The sequence below is a fragment of the Lygodium microphyllum genome, chromosome 4 (assembly GCF_053477565.2).
Source record: "Lygodium microphyllum isolate KBCC chromosome 4, Lygodium_microphyllum_v1.1.10, whole genome shotgun sequence".
NCBI lineage: Eukaryota > Viridiplantae > Streptophyta > Polypodiopsida > Schizaeales > Lygodiaceae > Lygodium > Lygodium microphyllum.
The window spans coordinates 111,525,669-111,530,985 of record NC_141138.1 but is presented as its reverse complement, the minus strand read 5'-3'; the positions used below and the strand labels follow the sequence as shown (position 1 = coordinate 111,530,985).

The 5,317-nt window shown below is 41.5% G+C and overlaps 1 pseudogene; it reads right to left on the bottom strand.

Annotated features, from left to right (window-relative positions):
* Positions 1–3,562: 3,562 nt before the first annotated feature.
* LOC148037476 (uncharacterized) lies at positions 3,563–4,273 on the bottom strand (annotated as a pseudogene).
* Between the last annotated feature and the right edge of the window lie 1,044 nt (positions 4,274–5,317).

The window sequence follows — 5,317 nt, the reverse complement described above, 5'->3', positions numbered from 1 at the left end:
TTCTCTGTAGCCCTGCTCCACTTCTAGTTTTCTCTTCCTTTCCTCTTCCTCTTCCTTCATCTGCATATTCCTCCATATTGACTCTAGCATGCCTGACATGCCCTCCAACTGCCTTTCCAGTCCAGCTACCTTCTCCTCTTGGCCACTCTCCATTCTTGCCCTCTACTCTTCTTCCTCTCCTCCATTGTTGGTAGGTTGACCATCTCCCTTTCGTCCTCCATGTGGTTGGTGGTGTTGTCAGCGTGGGGAAGCCGCTATGTGGTCGATGGTGTAGTCGGTGCGTGGAAGCTGCGTCTTGCCTGTGGTGGAAGTGGTCATGCCGCGGGGAAGCCGTGTCACGTCTTCAGACGGTGGGTGGTATTGGGATTGGGACGCCACACCCGACGCGACGCAGGGCGACGCGACGTGGATCGCTATGACTTTGTTTTCCTTGGGGCACTGGATCTTATCTCATGCTTACATGAGCACTCCTTCACTCCGAGCAAAAGTTGCTCTGATACCAAGTGTGATGCACCTGCACTCGTTACGCACTCAACACGGCACAGAAAGATAATACGATATGTGAGCTCAATGTATACTCTTGTATTATTCAATCCAAAAAGCGAGACATCATAGACACATCCCAGGACTACACCCTCGTGACGTCGCACATAAGAGGGTTCAACACTGGATATAGGGAATCACATGTAGTGTAAAAACAAGGCATGGCTTTGAGTCACTACTACTCCCTATGTAGATGCATTCGGTGATAATGACATTATATAGCTACAAACCCCTTACATAACCCACCCCCTCTCTCTCTCTCCCCCCCCTTTTCAACTATTATTTTTTCAATTGTCGTTTTTTCTTAAACCAACCTTATCATCTCTCTCTCCCTCCCTTTTTAACTATATCCTTAAAAAAACTCATTCTTTGTTTTTTTTTCTTAAATAATCCTTGATGCACCCACCTCTCTCTCTCTCCTCCCAATTATTATTTATTCAATCATAGTTTTTTCTTAAACTATCCTTATCATTTCTCTCTCTCTCTCAACTATGTTTTTAAAATTCTTTTTATTTTTTTGATTAAATTATTCTTACCACCCCTTATCTTTCTTTCTCTCTCTTCCCTTCTCTCTTTTCTTCTTTCTCTCTCTACTCTCTCTTTCTCTAAAAAAATTTCCCTTCTCTCTTCCCCTTTTATTTTAGTTGGTCATTGTTTTTTCCCCTTCTTTATCTCTCTCCACTTTTTTCTTCTCTCCACCCCTCTTCTTTTTGTTGTTTTTTATTCTCTCTCACCTTTCTTCTTTTTGTTGCTGCTTTTTTGTTGTTATTGTTTTTATTCTCTCTCTCTCCTCCCACTTTGTTTTTCCTTCCATTGCAACTCAAAAATCCTAAATTCTTTTTTTATAAATTCTCTTTTCTTCTCTCTCCCTCTCACATTGCTTCTATTCTCCCCTTTTTTCGTCCTTTTGTTTCATTTTTCATTCTCTGTCCACTTTTTCGTGCTCCTCTTTTTCCCTCTCTTTTTTCATTTCTCTCTCCCTCTCTCTCTCTAATTTCTTTCATGGAATAAGAATCTCGCTCTCAAACTAAATTTTTTTCTAGGAAATAAAAATCTCTCTCTCTCATTTAGACTTTTTTGTTATATATATATACATATAATTTAAAACTAAAATTTTCTCTGTAAAATAAAAATCATCAATCTCTCTCTCTCTCAGATCGCTCTCTTTCAAAGTTTAATCTACATTTTTTATTGTAAAATAAAAATCTCTTTGCCGCCTGTCCCACCACCTGTCATGTGTCCTTCGTTGATTGTCACTGCGCCACCAAGCTTTGCCTCCGCCACTAGGGCACCGCCTATGACCCTGCCATTGTCGCCTACTATGCTGCCTCCCGCCGCCTACTATGCTTGCGTTTACTGTGTTGCTGAGAGAGAGAGAGTGCGTGTGTGAGAGAAGCCCGGGGCCTTCCCGCTACCCAGCGACCGTTCCACCTATCGTCGATGTGGAGCAGCCTATCCAATGCCACTCGTGCTATCGATGTGGAGCCACCGCCTCAGAACTCACTACCACTCGACCTACTATCAGCTGCCACCCACCACTTGCCATTGGGTGCGGCAGACGACATGCCACACGCCACCCACAACCCGATGCGGCTAGCTGTTGCTCTGAGAGAGAGAGAGAGAGAGAGAGAGAGAGAGAGAGACGAACTACCCGATGTCACAAAGCAAGCCAGCTGCCTGCTACCCAGTGTCCGACCCATCTATTCACCATCCACCCACGCCCTATCCGCTGCCGAGAGAGAGAGAGAGAGAGAGAGAGGTACTGCACTTGCACGGATGGAGAAGGCCGCTACCAATTCCAACCGTTGCACACACCGCTGTAGCCGTGCCTCCTTCCTCTTCCATTTTAGGCTCCCTGCTTCTCTGCGAGAGAGAGAGAGACCAAGAGAGAGAGAGGGAGGGAGGAACGGAAAAGTCGGCAGGCCCCTACTCAGACTGCAGACCATCTGTCCTCCTAGCGCTACCACCCAACAATGGAGAGAGATAGAGGGAGAGTGTGTGAGTGAGCTAGTTGAACATCATCCCATCCCCATCCCCCGTCTGCCCGTCTGCATCTCCTGCCTGCAAGAAGAGAGAGAGAGAGAGAGAGAGAGAGAGAGAACTGATCCCCATCCCCATCGATCGTTAGGATTGGACTTGCACCCTTACTTTTCATAGGACACTTTCTTTTGAGCTTGCCGTTCCCACCGACATGGTAAATTTGGCAATGTCCCCAAACAGCCAGACCATCTGTCCTCCTAGCGCTACCACCCAACAATGGAGAGAGATAGAGGGAGAGTGTGTGAGTGAGCTAGTTGAACATCATCCCATCCCCATCCCCCGTCTGCCCGTCTGCATCTCCTGCCTGCAAGAAGAGAGAGAGAGAGAGAGAGAGAGAGAGAGAACTGATCCCCATCCCCATCGATCGTTAGGATTGGACTTGCACCCTTACTTTTCATAGGACACTTTCTTTTGAGCTTGCCGTTCCCACCGACATGGTAAATTTGGCAATGTCCCCAAACAGCGTTAGGATTTGACTTGCACCCTTACTTTTCATAGCACGCTTTCTTTTGGACCTTGCCATTCCCACCGACATGGTAAATTTGAACATTGCCAGTCCATTGAAAATCATATGCTTTTCATACTGGTGTCACGTGTGAATTGTGATTATAGACATTAACACGTAACCCAAAAAATAAAAACCATAGTGACAATTAAAAGCACTATGCTTATATCTCTTATAGTACTTACGTTTCTACTACTTTATAACATGTTATTTGCACCAAATGACGTGATAGAAACATCAAATGTAATAAGAAGTAATATACCATTTTTAAATAAAAATTGCATAAAAAGCTAAACAACTACCAATAAATTGAAAATGCATTTGCATGCAACTTTGCAAGGTTACAAAACATAAAAGCAATAGCTAACACAAGCATCAATATCTTTTTCATGTTGTTTTCAAAGCACTTGAACTCCTATTCTTCATACCCTTTCAAGCATCAGAGCATTCACTCCATCGCACTTGCTATGGATTTTATACCTTTATGGCATTCATACCCACAAATATAAACAAACTCAAAGTATTAAGTGATAGCTAATTTCAAAACTTAGTTTTTATCTTATTCATCTTGGAGAATCCTCTCTCACATGCAATTGAAGAGAGAGGCAAGCCCAGTAATGCTCTCCAAAGCTTTATTATTAATGGAAATGATTGTTCTCACCCATCATGATTGCAACATTGATGTCAAGCTGAATGCATGTCCCTCCCCTTAAAGCATGTACACATTCCTGAAATAAAAGACCTTTCACCTTTACATTCTTGCTCACTAATCAAAGACCTTGCATTTTCACCAAAATATCCACACAACACTTGCAACCATTCTTTGGTAGAAGTATCCAACTTTTCTAAATCACTTTCATAATCCTTTGGAGAGAAAAACTTTGAAGCTTCAAATACATCAAAATCATTCCTAAATTTACTCCATAAAGCTTATATCAAGCTTTTGATATAGCATTTGCATAAAAATATAATGTGTCCTATTGTGCTATCATATGTTTCATGTGGATTAGCAACATCACCCTCCCACATGGATCTCAAATGCAAGTAGTATTCATGGCTTACGCCTTCTTTATCTTTGTATATCATGACACCCATCTTTTCTTGCATCTTCTTTATAAAGCGCTGTGTATATGTGATATCAACAACAAACTGTGTGCCAAGAAATGCAAGATAGAAAGTCTCCATAACTGACTCAATATGGCTTTCGATACTAGATACATTAGGATGAATTGATTAGAAAGGTACATTTAACATGTTCAACTCCCCAGCACATCAGTAAAAATGTAAAACAAAAACTGCACCTTGTAGTTAGTCAAGAAAGAGTACAAAATGGCATCCTCACATAAGACTCTGTCAATAATGTAGGCATAAGCCTCACAATAATGGTCATTACATGACCTCTTGAAAGCAATCTTACATCATACATTTTCTACATTTTGAGTTTCCCTCTTCTGCCAATGCCAAACGACTTGACAACGTCAGCCAAGATTGCGTGCCTTTTTGCTTATCTAGATGTCCATTTATACATTTTGCATGCAATCTTATCCACATATTTAAACTCCTTGAACTTATTAAATGCATAATTAGCTGCAAGTGCCTCTCTATGAGCTATACAATGATAGCTCACAAGGTGTGGAATAACTCTTCGTAGACTTGCTACCAAACCAATGCTTGAGCCTATCAAAACAGTGGCCCCATCCATTGCAATTCCCACTAGTTTTTCTAGGGGTAACTGCATGCAGTGCAAGAACTCAACCAATGCATCATACGAAGCCTCCGCAATTGCATTCATCAGTGAAGAAGTTCTAGAAACTTTGTGGTCACATAACCATTTCTAGCATCCTCAATAAAAGTGACATACAATATCATATACTACTGCACTAATATATGTACTCTCATCAACCTGAAAAGAGTAGAAAGGATTACTTCTTATACCATGTTCACTTTTTCCCAATATACATGCTTCGCTACCTTTGTGAATTCTTTTCCTGCATGCTTGCTAGTATAGGTAGAAGATTCACTTATAAGTGGCATATTTGGCATTCCCATAAATCTCTAGAAGTTACACAAATTGTGACACTCTTCCAAAGGTAAATATTTTTAACAATATACCAACAACTATTTGGATGCATAGCATAATCCTCTCTTTTTCATTGTCTACCATGATGTCAATGTGTTTTTCCATAGGGATCATACTTATTTTCTCATGTTCTTGCCACATGAGCCTTG